Raw genomic sequence first — 22,348 nt, forward strand, 5'->3', positions numbered from 1 at the left:
CCCAGAAATAGTCATTGTTACAGTGTTTCGGAAATACAGAACATTTACGACAACCTTCAAAAAGCGACGGAGTTTCCTTAAAACGCATACTTACTAAATTTTACGGCATTGTCATTATTAAGGCAAATACTATTACTTAAAATAAAGAACCGAAATAATTATAGTTGTTTACGGATAGCCATCCTGTAGATAAATGGATATATTAGGTCCCAAAGTTTAACGCTACAAATAAATCCGTTTACTATTTCTAAAGCAGTTTTCAAGGCCTATAAAAATCATTATTATTAACATCGAAAGAGGTGCGTTTTAATTCTGAATCGTGAAGTATAGCATCTTGTATTTTAATTTCTTCTTTATAAAAACTTTTCTTAGATTGTATACATTTGGCATATTATTTACACATAGTTAGCTTATTCAATAAAATACAAATTTGATTTAGCAATGAAATATCGGTCCCAATTCCATCAACATAACCGAATTCGTTTGTAACGTATTTATACTTCGCCAATCCGTTTTTGTTAGAGCTTTCATTTTTCAAAATTTGCTATCTCTTTGCTATTCTACCGGCATACCGTATCGTTCTGGCCATAATTCAATATCTACGTACAATGTTATTAATAAATACGTATTGAGCGATTGCATCTCTTCTTCGCAGGAAAAATAAATATATACGATATTTTATCGAACGGTCTCTACCAATAATCCCGCAATTTCTTCTGAGAGCGGTTTGGCGCCGATCTAACTTGGGTTATTTACTATTTATCTTCTATCCGATGCCTTGCAACGCAGAAAAATAGATTCCATCTCAGTAAACTATCGAAATAAATGAAGAGAAGATAAAAACCCAACCCCCATTGAGAAACGATTCAATTTCTAGTATTTTTTTCTTTCTTTTTCTTTTGCCGCGGAATCGCTCGCATCACCTCCAAATTGAAAACGCCCCGACGAATGCGCAATAAAATTATATTGCTTTTTACGATTTTTTTTAAAAAATACGACGACTCCTCGCACCGAATTACATTTAAATATGTTCGTCGAAAGTGAAACTATAATATTTAATCTACATGCTAGAATAATCTATTCCCCTGCAATTGAAAACCATCAAGATAACTTTAATATTGAAATGCGAATAAATCAAAAAACACTTTGTATACGAGTAATATTGCATTTACATAAAAACAGTTATATTTAATATTGCAATTTCTCACATTAATAATATAAAAAACCGACAGTCAAATATATTTTTGCGTATTAAATATGAACATACATATATACTATTACGACGAAAATTTAACATGCTTTCAAATATACTGGTATTTACTAAAACTAATTATTTATGATATCACAGTGGCATCCGAAATCATTTTATGATGAATTATTTAATCTAAACTACATAGTATATATTTAGGCTTAACTTAATGAAAATTTAAGCTTGCTTTCTTTAAATATACAAAAGAGTTTTCTGCAAATTTAAAAGATTAAAATTGATGTATTCCCATTGTGGTCAAATATTTTTTTCCGAATAAACTCACTGCAGTCCAATTAATTTAATCAAAAAAACTAGGTTTATTACATATTCCTTGTACCCGATCCATATGTTGAGAAAACTACTTACCTAAAAAAGGCATAAAGGTCAACATTCCGTTAATACTGTTTTCCTACTAGTTAGTTATTTGATTACTATTGCTTATAGCTGATCAAGCCGTTCACAAACGAGAATTTTCAGCGCTTTACATAAAATTGCTATAACCTGCATTGGAATAATAATGTGAGGTAACTGAGTAATAGTATTTCGGCAATTTGTGGAGTACTTTGTAGAAATAAATATATTTCTTGAGGATATGAATGTTGTTTTTAACAGATCTCTCTGTTCATATAAATTAACTAATTTGACAAAAGTATTTAAAAGTACACTATAAATTTTATTTTATGTAGAGACTAAAACTTAAGTATTTTTCTCGAGTAAAAAAGTATTTTCAGTAAACCAGCACAACTCTACAAAATTAAATGGAGTCAAGCCATATAAAGTACTAGCATATTTTAAACTCTTTATTAAAAGATTTAATTAATTTAGAATCCTGGAACAGACAATTAAAATAATTATAGATATTTCTAGATGTGACATGACGCCCAAGTTAAGCTAGTTTTTTTCGGAATTTTGCTACACTGAGCTAAAAGATTCGCCATCAATTGCATATTTTATGTATGTATGTATGTATATACTGAATTCAGGGAATGCTTATATAGCAGAAGCTTGTTATCGACGAATAGCTTTGACTCATTCTTATCAGCTCTGCTATCAGTTGTTAATCTTTAATTTGCTTATGTTCATTTCATTTAAACTTTACATAGACTGGCACGTTCATATTTTTTGCAGCGTTGCATTATGATTGATACATTTAAAGGCATTTGGGTCAGTTGGTGAAATTAGCTTATATTAGCAAATATATTTATTTGGTGGCAAAAATACAATTTTTAACGATATTGTCTCAAGTGTTGCTACACTGTTAAGTTACAGAAATAGATTTAACACAATAAAAACATTTTCACGTGGGCTGTAAAACATAATTTTTATACAATATTTGATTTATCCCAGTAATAAAACTTCAGGATTTTATTATAAATATGTTTTTACGTACATACCAAATTGTTGGATAATAATGTTAAATAATCTTTCGTGGATCTCAAAATGCAGTTCTATGATTCCGTTGTTTTTTTATTATATATAACATAATCATTATGCAGGAAAAATGTTGAATCATTTGTATATATCAGATTTAAACAACACATGGCTTCATTGTTGTATAAATATTCAATTTTGAGCTCACCCTAATGTAAAAATGCTATAGATAAGATTATAAAGCATGATATGTATATTATATATACATATATGTATTATATATACAATTTAAGCAATTAAATTTATTGTATGTATGTATGTATATAACATATGTTGGAAATGACACGTTAATTAGTAAAAAAAACACAAGATTTTTTTTTACTTTTTTTTAAAATTGATTATTGTTAAATAATTTTTATCTGTCATGGCATCATTTTTTTATTATCACAAGATGTGATATTTACTAGTTATTTTTCATTAAATCATGCATTGAAATTTACTTAATCACATAATATTCAAGTTATTTGAGAACAATAAAGGTATTTTAAAATTACTTGCTGAAAGTTCGTCAAGTATGACAATTCTATAGAAGTACTGCAAGGATTTAACTAGAGTCCATTGCTGTTTATACTGTTCATTAATCACATAAAGACGGCAATAAATCACTCAGTTATTTCATTACATGCGGACGACTTGAACATTTACAAGAGAGTTCAGTCGATTCCGAATTTTCTTATCCTGTAGGAGGAATTTAATTTTTTTTATGGAAGTGAGTTTTTGATAACCGATTGCCTTTCAATGTCATGATATGTAACACAATTTCATTCGATGGTGGTAAAGTACTCTTACCATCTCAATAGATAAATTCTAGGCAGGCTTTCCTATACTAAGGATCTTGCTGTCACGTTTCAGAAGCACTAGATTCAGCCTGTATATTGCAGAGACTCATAGCAGATTATAAAAGATACTCAGTTTTATAATATTGCACATTCTTTATAATGCCCTGATATTTTTATTAGCTGGCCCTATTAAAAATATATAAATATGGGTACTATCTATTTCTGTTTCTACCGCTTTCATTTTGGCAGCGGTAGAATACGTTTCATTGTTAACTTTCAGTGTTTATGTAATAAAACACATTTGGAATTTTTTGGCATAGTTAAAAACCCTTTGCTGCTTGAGCAGCTAAAAATGTGGGCAATCATAGTTATTAGTCGCCTCCTCTGTTCTTGTTAGTAAATGCTAAGAATGGAGCAGTTGTCAACTCCTCTGACTGCTCCATACGGTACTCGAGATCTTAACATTTTCTCGTGCATTGAGTTGTTTCAATTCGTATGAGACAATGCATACCTGTTGAGGTGATATGTGTCTGTCCTCTTTTTATGTTATTATGTTTTTAATTATAATATGTGTTATGCTTTTGGCTATAGTGGCGCATTAGGTTAACCTGTCAAATTATAATGGTCACGATTTTAATAAAAACATAAAAGTGGGTATAAATATATAATGCCTTTATAATCAACCTCAACCAGTTTTAGTACTCCTCTTTAATTTAAAAATAAATAATCAATAAACTGTATATATGTGTATATTATCTGATCAATTTTGTGAAGTAAATATGTTAAGACCTAATTATACATTAATTTCATCGACTTTTTAAGCATAACAAATAATGCTTGTATAAAAATTATTATTTAAATAGTTATCTTAATTAACTAATGTATTTTTTATTTATTCTTGCGATACCTTACAAGTACGAAGTACTTTGTTCTAGTTGAAGTATTTTGTTACAGTATTTTATATGCGAGCAAAAACAAACTTTAGTATAGATAAAACTTTATCTTTTATTTGTAATTCAAAAGGATTTACTTTTATATAATTAATGCTGCAATCTTCACTTAGATTTTTATGATTGAGATGGATTTTTGAAGCATTCGATTCAGTAATATTTCAATATTTTTTATTTGGTTATTAGAGCATTTATTCTCCACTATCTCTAGTGTACAGTAAATATATTTTTAAACTTATTTAGAGCCGGTTTATTCACTATTTGTGTTATATTTATACTATGCATTTTTTATTATATGCTATCACAGCATAGGTACATATAAAATATAATTCATATAAATGAATTTCACTTAAATTACGCATTATCACCGCATTAAATCTAACAACGTTTTTATATCACTTATCCCACATCAGACAGTATCGCACAACCTGACACCATGTACCGGATTTATGCGTGGCGGCCGTTTGTTTGAGATGAGTTTCACGTAACGAGCCCGTTTCGAATTAAGTCGTGGTGTTGTGTTTGTATCATCTGGGCCATTGTTATAAAACTGTGTTTAGTTTTCGAATCATTTACATAGAGTTGTAAATTTTGCCCTTATCTGCTGCGATGGCATATGCCGTGACAGCGCGTGGCCGTGAAATTAATTGAACACAAACACCACCCGGCGACCGGCCCCTGTTTCGGCTCTGGCGAAAATTTAACTAGGATGTGTATGAATTTGTAAAGTCCTTTGGCGCCGAAATTCAATTATAAAATCGCATTATACCGAGCCATGTCCCGGACCGGATTGAATAAAGATGATGCTCGAACCATACGAGAGACGGTTCATAATTTTCCGGACTATTATTGAAATACATATCAATGGCCTAAGTGTAAATTGCTTAATTCCAAAAATATCAACTTTACAGTAGGGACATTAAACTGTATGATGCAGTTTAATTCAAATAAAAGTTGTAACAAGATTATTTTTCAACCCTGTTATTACCATTATGCATTTTTCATCTATTCCACAACAAACACTTTTTTCTGACAGGTCTGAAAATAAAATGTTAGAGTTAGACATGAGTTTTTAAACATTTTACAGTGTTGCTTTCACTGACAATGTATATGTATATTTATTGCACATGCAAAGCGACATTATTAATTAATTGTTTATAATCCAACAATGAAATTAGTTAATATACATCAATATATTTAACATATTTATTATATACTGTAGGTACGTATATTCAAAAAAAATATAAATAAATCAATAAAATAATTTATTATCGCTGGTGTATGTGTAAATTATATATATCATGAAGTGTACAAAGACCATAAATATTTCTACACCTTACACTTGATGGTCACGCTATGACGTTTAAGCTGCGCGGTTTGTGTGTGTGTGTGTGATCGGTGTTGTTTCGACTTCTGAGGTGGCTATTTGGCTTCTAGCGAGCTGAAACTTAGCAGATATCTGCTATTGCTGACTACGAGTCGACCGTTATCACCAGCAAGCACATACCTAAAAGGTAAGTCAAAATATCGCGATTTGCATCTTATGCACTTGCTCCGTAAAGCAGCACGATTCGCGGCCATGCGACTACGCTTTTTTGCGTCACCATTGCGTGATTTTTTCTGTCAGGCTATTCATACGGATATAATTCGAAGCAAGAGACTATCGCGAATTGATAAAGAACGGAATCTCCGCGATCCGTCTCCTTTTAGGCCCGCAGTGACGTTTATAAAAAACGTAAACAAGACTCGTTCAGCGGCTCACATAAACATCACCCACACTTTGCGTCCCTCTAGTGCCAATTTTGTGCCTCGGTTATCTGGGTGCACCTTAATCGAAGCGGGAGACTCTCCCGAACATTTCGACACCCAGATCATCGCGATCCGCTGTCATTTGGGCTAGAAATCTCAATATTATAAAGTGCATTTCCTTTATAAATTCGCCCGGCACCCCCCGCCCGCACCTGCGCACCCGCATCTGCGCACCCGCACTTTGCCGCGCTTGCAATCAGCGCGTTTGCGAACACGCGAGTTCGAACCCTTTCGGCCAACAAATTATAAAAAATAATTAAAATTAAAAAAAAAATACAAAATTAAAAAGAGGGGGAAAAAAGGGAAAAAAATTTAAAAAAATAATAATAAATAAATAAATTACAAACTATAAAAATAAAAAATAAAAGTAATAATTAATAAAATCAGAGTAGTCTATTTGTAATACAAAAATAACTACGCAATACAAATTTTATACTTGCACCTAATTAAGATTTAAGACATCATTTTGCCGGTTAATATCGCTATAAATATAAACATAACACGCCTAGAAAAAACAGATCAATTTACAAATATATAGTTATGTCTTATATAAATATTGCAGCAATTTCTTAGAAATGATTATATTTATTTCACTGAATTTTTTTGTCAACAAATATAAAAACATATCTCTCCTATTTCTCAAATCATTCCAAAGCTCTGATTACAAAATTTGTATTACAAAAATAACATTACACAATACAAATTATATATCCGCATCTTTATTAAGATTTATTGATACCTTAGCTTTGTATCCACAATAGATGCTGATAATGAAAAATGTGAATGGAACTCAACTTACGGACCGATATAATAATTCCGCGTGTTGGCGTGGTGCATTTAGATGCACATTGTCATGTAATAACCGATATGGCTTCCATTGTCAAAAGTGCTTCGAAAGTCGTATGGAAATATCGTTGGCAATGCCCTTTGTGACGTGGGTGGTCGTAAAAGTCGGATGATATGGTTCATTCAGTGTTATATTGTGAAACACACATACAAAGCTAGAACGGTATTTTAGATCGATTCAACTTAGATTGAAACGTAAAAAGTTGTTGTACAAATAATATGTTTATATTTGAGTAAAATTTGAATAAATTTCAGACGTCTATTTTTATTTTAAAGCATAGGTTCTCAAAGTGGGCAATATTGCCCACCAGTGGGCGATAGATGAATGTCTATCTGATGAAGAATTTATTAGGCAACGGAGGAGCCATGAATGGCGACGGAAAAATGGGGAAAAAAATGTTAAAAAAAGAACGTTATGCAAAAAATTTTTAGGAATTTAAATCAATGATAAAGTAAATATCTTTTCCATAAAAGATGATGTGTTTTAAGATCTTTTCTTATATTAGTGTATAATACTAGAGAAATTTTTGCGTAAAAGTGTGCAATTTTGTTTTATTCTATTAGATAATATTGTAAGTTGCTTAATTTTCAACATTCTATTTGAAATTATAAAATTGCACTGGCAAGATTAATATTTTAGTGAAATTTTAAAAATATTCAAGTATTACTATGTTCGCAATTTATTATTAAATAAGGTAGAAATAGAGTCTTAAAAGATGGGCGAGGAAAAATTTTGTCGTTGAAAAGTGGTCGATGAGTCAATTAAGTTTAAGAATCAATGTTGTAAAGTATAGTATATATATATTTTTAAATTACTATCGTACATTATAAATTATAATTAAACTAGACTATTAGGTTTTGCTTTCCTTCAAAACCACAAGCCATATTTATTGTTGAAATTTTTTTTACTGCCTGCACATACTATGTATTTTTGGATGCACTGCTCATGATAATGTAACATAAATTCCCAGAGAGGAGGCAATTATTGAGCGACTATCATAATGGATTAATTAATTTCATAATAAAATAAAGTTAAATAAACATATAACTAGAAATAATTTTCGCTTTAAATGTGCTAGTCAAGATGCAAATCATTATGTTATATATTCCAAATATTATATAATTCAATATGATTCAGACGCAATTGATATGCTGTGACGTAATTTGCTAATCGCAAGAATCGTGTTATATGAGATTTTGTTTATAGTGAAGCAATTAGAGTAAACATGGTATTGAATTTATATCATTCGTCTGAACGAAATGACGAATCGACGGTGTATTCGATATCGTGCGTCACAATTTATATCATTCGTTTGATGGAAGCGACGTACTTGTTACCTTATGAAATGTGTCACAAGGAAATGCATCGCAGTTCGCAGGTTAAATGTATATAAATATAGGAAGGAAATAAAGAGACAGTGCTTGCTCTTGAACTCGGAGAGAGAGAGAGAGAGAGAGAGAGAGAGAGAGAGAGAGAGAGAGAGAGTGACAGTCAGAGCCAATACAAGTCTACTCATTTAACAAATTGTTCGTCCAGCCGATTCCTCCTCCCGGTCCTTAATATTTATATCAAAATATAATATATATTTATTCTTGTTTGTATAATAAATACATTAATTGATTAAAAATAACATACGTTAAAATTAAATATTGTACATTGTAGTAATTTTTATTAATTTGATATTATTTTAAAAAAAAATAAAAAACAGTAGTCACAACTTCAGTGAATAAACTAATATCAATTTATAATTTTAATAAGAAACCATTAGATAATGTCGCTTAGAATCTGGAAATATTTTAATACGTGCTTCTGCTTCTAAAGCTATATGTGCTTTAATATGTTGTGCTTATGTTTAAATTGTAGTAGTCTCAAAAAATTTTATGTGTAAATTATTTAGATGATCTAATTTTAAGTGACTTGAAAAATTAGTTTTACACATAGCAAAAAAATATTATAATAAAAATTAACTGTATATAAAGTCTATGTACGCTAACAATACAGCTATTTTAACGAGTAATTAGAGTCTTAAACCAATCGCGAATAAATTAAAGAAATTTAAAAAAAAATTAAATAAATGTCTAGGGGTGCAAAATCAAAATCAAACATAATCAATTTTATTTACAAAACGTGAGTAAACTTTTCCACTGCTTCTCCAAAGTAAACAGGGCAGAAATTTAGAATATAAATATAGCGTTAAATATAAACCCAGACTTAGACCACCAGGCTAAATTTAATAAACATATTTTGTAACTTCGCTCTGAAGAGATTGCCGCAATTGCGGCTCTTTGACCGTTATTTATTGAAATAAACAGCACGAGCAATATACAAACAATTAATCAGACCCATGTTAACATAAGCATTTCTGGTGTAGAGTCACACTAACACTATTTTTTTTCGAAATTGCAAGTCATCCAAAATAAAGATATAAAAATAAAATATAATATACCTTTTTTTACTAATCATAATAACCTTCAGATCCTAACAATTAAATAAGATTGTCATAAGCAGCGTTGAAATTTAGCATATAAATCTAGCGTTAAATATAAACTCAGACTTGGACCACCAAGCTAAATTTAATAAACATATTTTGTAACTTCGCTCTAAAGAGATTGCCGCCATTGCGGCTCTTTGACCGTTATTTATTGAAATAAACAGCACGAGCAATATACAAACAATTAATCAGAACTATGTTAACATAAACATTTCTGGTGATGAGTCACACGAATACTATTTTTTTCCAAATTGCAAGTCATCCAAAATAAATATATAAAAATAAAATATAATACACAGTTTTTTACTAATCATAATAACTTTCAGATCCAAACGGTTAAATAAGATTGTCATTTTTATACCATAAAATACTAAAAAGTTATTTCACGTAACCATGCTAAACCGAATATGGTAGACTACGATAAAAACAATTTTAAATTTAAATACAAACACAAAATGACACGCATCACTTACGGACAGTCTTCGACAAAGAACAGTCAACGCGTGCAATAAATATATATTTTAAAACTAATCACCTCAAGCTCTTGAAGGATGAAAGAAAGGAATAAATTTATAGGCTGCTACACCTCTTTAAGAGTAAAATAATTCTTAAAATTTGTAAGAGGCTCTACAAATTTAATATCAGCAAGTTTCTGCGTTGCAAATTTAAATAAACTCTTCTAAGATGTGCACAAGAATTTCCGAATTACCACTCAGTCTTCATTGAAAGAATAAAGAAACAACACAAACAAATAGCATTAATTAAAGGGAGACTAATAACTGTAAATATTTTTTGATCAACTTAAACCGTAAGCAATCTTCAAAAATAATGTATTTTTAGTTTACATAAATAATCGCGAATTTATTTTACTGTTGCGATATCATCAGTATGTATAATTAAAGTAAACGGTCCGTATACAAATTTTAAGGAACTCTTGCTGTGATTTAAGACCGTATCAAGTGTCCATTATTTAAGAAAACAATATAGCTTCTACCTTTTAATTAGTATAAACATATAAGTGTAACAGATAGTCGTAAGTCTTATTATTAGTTTTGTTTGTAAGCCAAAGCGTCTTTTATTACTTCTATCATTAAATAATGTGCTGTAATTTAAACGATTATCTTGGTAAATACCTTCTGATTATATGTTTATGTTGGTACAGGTTTACAAAATATATTGTTCATTTACAAATTTGTTTCATTATTCAGATTCTTTGGTAAGCCATGCTTCTTAAATTACCTTTACTTTGTATATATTCAAATGTACAATATATATTTCGAGGATATCTTAGAGATTAAGATCCTGCCATTATATAGATTCATGGGTGACAACAATGAAATTCTTGTGACGTCATTAGAAGGGGGCCGTACAGCGCGAATGGTTCGATTAGCATATTTATTAAAATAACATTTCGCTATCCCGCGGCGCATCAGCGGCCCAGGGGTCGTAAACCGTTTTATTTGCATCGGTGCATTGTTGCACCGAATCTATTTTATATTGCGTCGCTTGGTGCGGCGTAATACCCGCCATAACTTAAATGTTTATGCGAGCGACGGTGGCGTCATATTTGCGTTGTGCGAATTTATGCCTCAGTATTGGGACGGTTGGTGCAGGAATAGCCGGTGACTAAGCAATATTTGTCACCCTGGTGCAACTGACGTTATTGATGCTTTGTATCAGCATGATTTGACTGAATCAATGCGATGCGAATGTGACATCGAGCAAAGACGATCAATGAAATTTTATTTTTAACGAGCTTTAATACATTTTATATATTGCGCTTTATACTATACAAAATATTTAAAAGTGATGTTTAATATAAAATAAATATGTGACACTTGCTCACAGAGGGGTGAAGATGCCACGGAATAACAGCAGCAGAGAAAAAACATCGATACAAGAGACATCAGTGGATCGACCAAATAGCATTAGGAAAACACGTCAAGCCAGATCCCAGCTGCTCCAATAAAATCACAGCAGACAATAATACAACTTGACACGCTAGCCAAGACTCTCTGACCTTGCCATCTCAACCCTATCTCAAATCTATTGCCTGATAGCAGCATCTACATTTTTCTATATATGTGGTAGTTTAAATATTTTTTATAAAATAAACTAGTTTTTTGGCATCTATTTGGCTGCAAAGTCCCACCCCTTCACCCTCCAAACACAAAATATAATATTTTTAGCAGCGTAATTCAATATGAAACAAATTATAATTTTGCGTTTAAGTTTATTATACCATAATTTATACATTCGTACATTACTGTCATATAATATTAAATTTGGAGAAATTTTAATCCGATTATACTTCATAGTGTAAAGAAAGGTTAATTTGGTAAACGATGTAGTGACGAAAATTATCTCTTTACCCTCTAATATAAAATCATAAACCTTCCTTGGCATTATTGTAAAATGTGTTATCCGCATTCGACAGTAAGTAATATTGTAATATGTAAACCATTTAAGCACAAAGTATGACTTAGGCAGCAGTTGTCAAACTGGGAGACGAGAGCTAGTGAAAAAGAAGGCGCGGAAAGTTAAACATTTCCTTTATTATAAACTTATTAATGACATTTTTGAATAAATTGATATTTTTTTGACTAATGCGGTACAAGGTAGTGAGAGTAAAAAAAAAACAATAGTTACCCTATAGCAGGAAAATAAGATTCATATGTATATATGATGAATCGTATATAAAACAGCGTGTTTGTGTTTGTACGAAAGTTTAGGCTGTATGAAATTAAATGAAACATAAATTTGATATTTCAACCTTGGTTGAATACAAGTTAATGGTTTTTAAAAGACTTTTTCGAGCAAAGCTATACAAGTGCTGTTACCTTTTGTAACATCATATTTATAGAAAAAGGATTTTCTACATTAAATGGTAATAAATCAAAATATCGATCCCGTTTTGTGGTGAAAAAATAACCCAGAATAGTACTTTCATAGATAACACCACAATTTAAAAAGCTTTTGTCAATAGACAGGTCATTAATCACTTTAAACATATTTACATACATATGAGCAAACCTTATAGTTTTTATTCTGTTATTTACTATAATTTTTTTTAATAGATCATATACTTACCTAATATTTAAAAATGTGTAAACAATATAATGTTTAAAAATCACTGAATAAATGTTTTATTATCACTATTTCTAACCCAATAAATTCATAATATTTTTATTCGCAAAAATTTTGTACTTTATGATATTTTATTTGTTTTAAGCTACTATAAATACAGGTCTGAAAAAATCATAAAATAGCGTAACGACACACGTTTAATAAAAACCTCACCCATTCACCATTGTTTTCTGTTCACAATGAGAGAGTATTTACCTGGCGATGTCGACCGTTGAATCGTGAAATGTCAAACTTAACTATATAATAAAAAAATCCCATTTATCTCTTTCACCCGCAGATACCATCGTTGGTGGCGAAAGAAGCGACATTAAGCAGTTTTTATCTGCGCCGTAAATGCAAAATTGCATGATTGTGCTGTATGGAGATTATATTCTTATACACGAGTTTTGCATCGAATGAAGAAATAAAACGGCAGACAGGTGCATGCTTCCTCGTTTTTTTTATTTTACCCATAGGAACTAACCGAGATAAGAAAAATACAGTTTATTAAAATTTTATGCTAATTTAAAATTCACCCAAAATAATCACTTGCTGCGATGCTAAAGAGAGACAGGAAATTGTTTTTTACTAATTCTGTACGGGATAAAAATGTGATTTTATAAGAGATTTTTTGTTTATCTGTATTATGTGTAATATTCACAGTATTAATTTTTGTTTATATGTGACACTATAAACTTGCGAATAAATACTCACTTTAAAAAAAAATATTTGTGTATTTAGATAACTGATATTGTATAAAATTTAGTAACAGATAATTTTTATGTTCATCAATTTTATTTTCTGTTAATTAACAATTCAATTGAATATTTAAATACACGCTAGTTACTTTAATAATATTTTAATAATCTCAGCATAATAATTACAGTGCAATGAACTATTTTCTTAGTGTTATTTTTTTCACCAGAGAATATAAATTTAATTTGTTACTTCTGAATGGATTGTAATATGTGTTAACTGAGAGCTTAAAAAGACACTGATACGTAGCTCTCGTGAGTGAGTTACTTAATGCGATAGCATAATCGGTGTACTGTTGTTTCAAGCGATATATTATTAGTTTAATATATTTTTATAGTTTAAATACCGGTAAAAATATCGTCAAACCAAGATATAACTGAGAATAAAGCGTGTGTGAAGCCAGTTACGAAAACTTGTTTTTTTCATAAAACCTGCTGCAAATAAATGTATATAGTCTTTCTGTGACATCGTCTAAACTGTGTGCAAGCACACTTTTCACCCATTCATCCATCACCATATTACTTGTCCACAATTCCACGTTTTGTCGGTGTTTATCTGGGATCTCTCCGCGACTCGGTACAAGCTCCGCGTCTCCAGCGTGCAATTCCAAATCGTTATTTACGAGCGGGACTTTTGTACAAGTCATGCGGGCATAATGAAATTATTCATGTCTTGAGGCCAGGGCGTGGTGCATTTTTAAAGGGCCTGGCAGGTGCTCCGCACCGGCGGTCCGCGTGCTCTTTCTTTTGCTCCTTTTCTCCGCTGTCCTCTCGTGGCACGTTCGCCCCTCATTTACTGAATTTATAGTTGCTTTTTATTCTCTCTTTAGCGGTCAGAGAACAATGGCGATGTAAACAGGAACGTCATATTATTTTCGTATATATAATATAATAGCATCGTTTTATTGCGCGAATTAGCATAATGCAGAATTATAATTTCTTTACGGCGGAAACCTACCGGTGAAAGGGCTAAAAAGTGGCTGTATGTTTTAGCATAAAAGGTTTTGAAAATGGGGTTTTATCTATTATGATATAAATAATGTGTGTGATTTTTACATACTTATATGAGTATATAAAATATATATTTAGGATATGGCAATAGAATTAATGCTATATATATAATAGAACTGGAATTGGGTGAAATAAGACTAATAACAAAGCAGTATATCAATTTCATTAAATGTAAATGCTTTATTTCACTTTTGGGTGAACAACTTTATAAATCCACTTTGCTCCCACCACTTTAAACATAACACCGTATAACATCTCCATATGTATGATCGTTTTGTACAATAATCCACAAACATAATTTTCACAAATTTTATGTGGATGGAGTGGACCACTTCGTTGAAAAGCCGTCTTCTTTTCGGCTTTGGTCCACTAATGTTTGACCACTAGTTATCTGTAGTATAACCTAAAGTAGCCGTATCCTGCGAGCATCTGGGTCAAGTGGTAGTTTAGCTCGCTATGTTCCCTCTTTTTGCAGATATGCTCCCACCGCTTATTTGTTATTTGGCCATGGTCATGCCGAGTTGTTTTATTGTCGGCTGTGATTTTGGTAAAGCGGCTGGGATTGTCGTAATGTGTTTTCGCAGTGCTTTCTGAACGATCCGCTGATGTCTATCAAGTCTATGCGGTCTTTTGGGTGTATCTGCTGCTGTGACTGCGTGGTTTCTCTCCTTGTCTTTCGTATGCATCTCTCATCGCAACACTGCCACTGTCACATATTTTATAATGTTAGTCGCAATTCGGATGTTTGCGAGCCAATTGCACCGCTTTTTAGACATAACCATAACTGTACTTAGACATTCAGATGGTCACACTGGCGATCGGTTACCAAAGGGTACAATAACAATGGTATAGGTGTTTTATTTCAAATTAAAAAAAATCCTTCAAATTAAGTATTTTTCATTTCAAGTTAAAAAATATTAAAAAAAAAAATAAAAAAATTGGATTTTTTAATAAATTCATTTTATTGTACTCACGTGTACATAATCACAATTTATGGAACTTTTTTTGCAGCAGCAGCTTTAGGTAATTTCATATACATATTTATATATTATCTATTACAATTTGCCGAAGTAGCAGTGGCTACAGACTCGTTTATAACGTCTACCATATTTAATCGATTTTTTTGGATCCGCCAGCAAATTCCTAGCAGAAAATTCAATTTTTGAAAAAACTTATCCGATTGGATTCATCATTGGCGAATACAGTGGTAGAAAAATTAGATTATGATTTTTGTGTCCAACAAGCTCACGCACTTCCTGTATATGGTGAATGCTTGCGTTATCTAATTTATTTTTTAAAAGGTTAAATTTAAATTGAAAATGGTTTAATTTGATTTATAAAAGAATTGATTCGGAATTTAAATCATTGTCAAATGCTTGTCTAGCGCGCCTTCTTCTAAAAATATAGTAATTTATTCGATGGTACTTATGGTTAAGTAATGGATGTACTCTTAGGTGGTCCGTGTAATATTTATAATTTATTGTTTGGTCACAAGATCTCTTTTTTATTGCTGTTAATAGATGCATCTAGCTCGATTTTCAAGACTTTTTATTTTTGTTTTCATTTGTTTGAAATGGTCGTTAGAATACGTTTTAAATTAATACAAATTGCCAGGTAATTAAACGCCAAAAGTCCATTAACGTTCGGCAAGGGCATCTCCAGTTACCCGAACTTATTTTTTGTGTTTAATAAAACTAAACTTGTCATCGAGCTGGACTTCGAGATTCTACATTGAAAATGGAGTCACGAAGTAGGTGATTATTATGCAATCGAAAATTGCACATAGCGAAAATTTCGATCATAGGTATATACACATATATGCACATACATATATTTAAGAATACGTCAATATATATATATATAAACTATATAAAAAATGTCTGCCTGTATATAATATGTAAATATGATTTGAATTTAAAAATATCATGTTTTAAAAAAATTTAAAATTATACTAAAGAAACGTTTCTAATTTTTTTAACAATTCGTAAATTATCAAAAAGACCAAAACAAATGTAAAAACAGTTTAATTGTAATTTTCTGATGCAAAAACGGGATATAGCCGAAAGTGAGAAAGTGAGACAAAACTTTTATTTAAATAGTTTGTTGAATGATAAATGGGAAAAATATTACTAGTAATTCAAGTATTTCTATATGTGTATATTAAGATATGCTATACTTGATGATAGCGTACATGTAGCCCTAACTAATAGATTTATTATCTATTTAAAATATGTAAGGTTATAAAACTGAGTACAAGGAATTATTTAAAAATATAAGTAAAGAAGTGTAATATGTAGAAATAAATTTATATATTTTTTCATATTGTATCTCTGGGTAGAATACTTTTAGACCTATCAGTGAACAAAATATTCTGATGTTTTATATTTTATATACATACAGAAATCCAAAAACGAAATTTTGCAATGTGTATATACATTCTACGTACACAAGAGCCTTTTAACTAGGCACAAAATGCTTATTCGTCCGAGAATGTTCGCAATGCAATTGCGCATTTGAGCATTGGATGCGTCGAGTTGTGTTCACAAAATAAAAATTCAGTTTCGTTCGAACGAACCGTTTATGTGAATTACACCCCATTATTGTACGTGTAGATTGATATGACTTTAATACATAATTTTTTGTCGTTGATTAACGCGAGCTGAATGAAACGGCGTCTTTGTTTCAGATTAACGCTTTTTTCGAGCCGCTGAACCGCAGAAAATTCCCTCTAACCAAACTCGACTGTATATTAACCCCGACGGTCGGCTTTTATTATATATTAACTTTAATTATAAAGTGTATTTGCACACCCCCTTAAAAATATTTTACCGACTTCAAGTTGGTTTTTTCTTCATTTATGAAATTATAGTTAGCGGATCATTTATAAATTTATACTCAATACATCATACATACAAGGCTAATGTTTTTATGATATTATGAATACATTAAATATCTCCTATGTTATATTAGGTTGTTCCACATCTAAGTTTACGCTTTAATATACATAGACAAACAATAAATACAATTTGTAAATTTATTAAACAATATATTTTTGTATTCATCTATGGATACATAAATATGTACTATAAGAAGAGGGCTGGCCTTTTGCAGCCACCGCGCTTTTTATACGCTGTAAAAGTGGAATGTTTTTGTGTTTTTGACGTGAACAAAGTAATATGTGCTGTTGGTACACGCGAACGAGTAAATAAAGTAATCGGCCCTCGGGCTAATGAGGAGCCGACAAAAATGTGCGCAAACAAAAAACAAATATACGGCTATTCTTGCCATAAAAGCCTCCCGTCTGAACATTCAAAGAGGAGGGCGACAAGGGGGGTCATGGAGTTTAATACAAACGAATGACGAGAATTTGGTCTGATCAGAGGCGACAAGATGTTATGGATTTCGATTAAATATATAATTTACTTATACATAAACATTAAATAATACAAATATTTCAAACGAATAATAGTAAATTAAATGAGTAAAACTTGTTTTAATAAAAAAAGATTTATCATATATATCATATATAATATAAACAAATTATAGAGTAAAACAGTTAAATATCTTGAAATGAACATATTAAAATTTAACATCAAGTTAGTAAACATAGTTTTATCTGACTCTATTCAGACCAATAATAGTCAGAGATAAATTATATTATACATTGGTTATCTTATTTGTCTGTTATAGATAAAAAAGGACAATACATATTTGCCAGATAATGGCTATCGAAGTAGAGCAGGATTTTTTTTAGAAAGCAATAGTAACGAATAACAAAAAAAATCTCTTTGAAATATTGGCTAATGTCAATAAGATTGAATGTAAAAGCACTACCGGGTATATATTCTGCCAAACAGTTACAACTTTAAATAAAGCTTTGTACTTTATGTTCTCCAAACTTCTTAACTGTGCGAGGGACAATTTTTCGAAGCAAGTTTACATTTCTATAAATATTGTAGTGTAACATCTAGCAAATCTAAGCCTTAATGTGAATATATAGGCATGAATTTAAGTAATTACAATTTATTTATTTGGTTTCATATATAACAAATTAAAAGTAAATTGCCCACATGTTCTTAATCAGGCATTAAGTATAGCATGAAAGTTTTCCATGATGTCTGCGATTTTATACATCATGTTTGTCCAAAGATATTTATATCAATATTTATATTTTTACTATGTATATACATAATGTTTGAGTTGCTAGCACACAAAAGCATATATTATCAAAATGCAATGTAAATTTGCATTAAGGCAATTTAAGGCGAAATAAGTCGCACTTTCACGCTGGAAAAAATATAATAAAGAAAATAAACGTGCCTATTAAGAAAGAACAGCGCCTTAAAAAACAAAATATATAACAAAGCAACAAAAAAATACAATCGCCTTTAAAAAGAGGTGGCTAAGGAGTGCAGCATTTAAATTAGATCATTATCGTAAAGACCGCCCCATAACGCAATTCATCCCACCCCACATCCAAGGGAAAAATACACCCAAAGAGTCCTTAAAATTGGTTTTACCATTGCGAAAGGAGGCGATAAAGCGAAACGAGCCCGCTTGCATCTATCGCGGAAAGTTTGTGAGAAAGTTGCAGCGGCAGACTGCAAAACTTTGCGGCCCGTGGAATTCATCACCGCGTGGTGGAAAAACGCACGTTGGCCGTAACGCGAGCGGCCATTATCTTAATGGTCGTGTTAACCCTTTCCGACGGTATTAGCGGCAATGGGCGCCATTAAAGAGGGAGCTGCGAAAACCAACGCCTAGTAAACGTGAATTACGCCAGAAAGTAGTTGTTCTGGAACTGAATGAAAAAAAGTGGAGCACTTTGCCTCGCAGCTTGTTCTGTGTAATGTTTTAGAAGTGGTTTAGTTTCAAAATTTGTATGAAGAATACAAAGATATTTGTTTTGAAGGAATAAAGATAACCCTTGAGATACGAATTACTGAGTTTCCATTAGATAATAAAATTATATAATTATATAAACTTTAAAATATATTACGAAATCTTATTAAGTACTTTTAAAATCATATTTTTTATGACGCATTGGGAAATAAAGTTTAAATGGTCAGATTTGTAATCTAAAATAAAAATAAAATATGCCAGTTAAAAAAAATAAGAGGAAAAAAGAGTAATTAAATAAACCCACGGTTAAAAAATACTTTGCATTATTATAAAACCACAAAGACAGTTTATATGCTGTAGGTCTAGAAATATGAGTTTAGCTATTTAATAGAAGCCGCCGCTTCTCTCTTTGCATTTAATGGTCCATCTTGCCGTCTAGAATCCATAATAAACCTACTTCATAAACACCGGCAGTATACAGACTCACCTACGTAAAGCATTTCTCAATTGTTGCATAACGAAAAGCAATAACAAAAAACTTTGTATTAACGTAATAAACCACCTGAAACGAACTTTCTAGTATTTTGCTATTAATATTAATATAAATTCGGGAATTCCGTCAATCAAAGCTGTTAGTAAATCCAGATGATTTGATTTATTTTTGCATTTATTAAAAAGATTTTTTTTTGTTTAATTTATATCTTAAAATTTTATTAGACTATCAAAAAAAAAGTATCAGTCGTGTGCCTACACGTAATGCTTCAGTCGTAAAAAACGTATAGGGGCGCGTTAAAAGTTTGGTAGACGTTTTTATCCGTCGGTGAATCGCCATCGCACTAAACGGCCGTCATGAATAAAACATGACATAGTTTGGCGAATGCGTAAGGATTTGGCAAGAAGTGCCTGGGCGCCAGTGCTTAAGCTCTAATTCAGTGTCCCTTAAAGTCACACTTGGCTTTAAGCGAGTTATGAAATATTATTGCTGCGGCTGTTACGCCAGCCAGAGGTTCGTTTTATAATAATAGCAGACCCTCGAAGAGAAACAATGCGAACATTCGCTATTTGCGTATTCACGGTACGTTTTTAGGAGAAATATGGATTTTAGACGGAAAAACTAAAGCGGATCCCTCATCCGTGAACGTAAACTTTCGTCGTCTGCTTCGTCGCCCCGACAAAGTACAAGAGTGAAATTAATTAGCGAAACTTTTGGAAATTTCCTGCTATAAATGTATATAAATTAGTGTCGTATTATAAAATATTTTTAAAATTAAAATTTTTTAATAAATTTATTTTGAGGCTACATCTATATTAATCATGCACGATCAAATCATATATTGAAACTGTATATATAATTTACAGTGGTGTAAATTTAATAATTAAATAAAATTTGCTAATTTATCTCATTACTAGAGAATCATTTTATTTCAAGTTATTTTAATGTGTTACATTACGACGAAAAATGGTGATTTCTTTTTGGAGAAATATTATCATATTACCTTATTTATTAAAAATTAAACATGTACGAATATTTGTAAATGTTTTACAAATGCTAGAATTTTTATACACCGCTGCATAAAATAAAGTGGACCCGTACCAGATGTCTTAAAAAATGCATTCTTTATAGTAAATTTTTATTGGATGTCAAAAGTATTTCAATGGAAAAAAAATATTTACGATTTTCTTAACTAATTCAATCAGCGTTATCTTTGCTTTGAAAATATACAAATTATATTATTAATCAAATAATATTAATAATTTACTTCTCGTGGGAATTAGAAGATTGTAAAAATGTATGGAAGCTTTCCAGAGTTACACCATTTTACATCACAATAACAAATCATACTGAAGTTCGTTTTCTTCAACGATCATTCAACTTTTCTTGGTAATATAAAGATTTCTACAATAATATTCTATATTATTATAATCACATAATTTAAGATATGTAAATAAAATATTTTTTTGTTTATCAAAATTTCTCGAGAATTCTTGAGAAAATCGAGATGTAAAGACGAGAATTCTCATTCCTTGATAAATAAAGATAATCAAAAACCTAAATGTATTGTGCAACTACACTCATTAGGACTTTTTTAAATATCTAAATTGACTGTTGCAAAAATAGTACATAATACATACAGCTGAAATAATTTTCAAGTATATTTAAAATAATTAAGCCAGGTTGTACAGTACTTTTAATCTCATAAATCAGTTTAAAATGCAAATTTTCCATTGTACTAGAAACTAAACCAAAAACATTGCAATAATAAACAGTGTTATTGCTATTTAAAACAAACTTATTTTTATAAAAAATATTAGTTTTATTATGTACTTTAATTCAGTATTGCGGTCCTTTGTTCTAAACAGTAAATATTATATTTAATAAACACATTTTAAAATATTGTTCAACCCTTTTACAAACGCTGAAATTAATTATGATTAAAAACTAAACTAATCATTGAAACTATACACATTTAATTAAATCCGTTGACCGCTTTTGACCTAGAAATTATAATTTATCATATCGCAAATTCATAAAAGTATTTATGTATATATATACATATGTTCTGCTATTTTCATAATATATATTAATTTTAACGTATTCTTGTCAAGGACTGTTATAAACTGATGTTTATAATAGTTATTATGTACTATGTCAAAAACGTAATGGACATTAACAAATATAAACCCAGGCAAATTTATGTATTTTATAGTTAATTAAGTATTAAATTAATCCTTGAAACTAAAGACTATATTATGTAACTATATCATACACATTTAATTTAATCTGGTTACTGTTTTTGACCTAGAAATTAAATTTTATTATATAACATAAATATAGTGCAAGCGTTTATATGTTTTGCTAGTAATAACGTTAAAGAGATCGCAAAAACAATTTTACGCTTTCCTATTGGGCGAAATTCGGTTTAAATGTACTTTATTCGATTATCACTATGAAAAGTCTACTTACGGTTGATAATCGAGCGTTTTCACCACGAAGAAATGATTTTATTGCTTTTAACCTAGACTGGAAATGCACTATATGGCAACATGAACTGAGCAG

General features: G+C 30.6%; 1 protein-coding gene across 1 annotated transcript in view; it reads left to right on the plus strand.

The window, feature by feature from the left end:
- The first annotated feature begins 5,779 nt into the window (after positions 1–5,779).
- The window catches only part of LOC148228504 (uncharacterized), a 140,354-nt gene continuing 123,785 nt past the window's right edge, over positions 5,780–22,348 (plus strand). The window contains exon 1 of the mRNA XM_088199597.1: positions 5,780–5,923. The gene's annotated coding sequence lies outside the window, so the exon portion shown is untranslated. The remainder of the gene's footprint in view (positions 5,924–22,348) is intronic.

This window comes from Plectrocnemia conspersa, unplaced genomic scaffold (genome assembly GCF_051122295.1).
Source record: "Plectrocnemia conspersa isolate PC_06_02 unplaced genomic scaffold, ASM5112229v1 ptg000012l, whole genome shotgun sequence".
Taxonomy (NCBI): Eukaryota; Metazoa; Arthropoda; class Insecta; order Trichoptera; family Polycentropodidae; genus Plectrocnemia; species Plectrocnemia conspersa.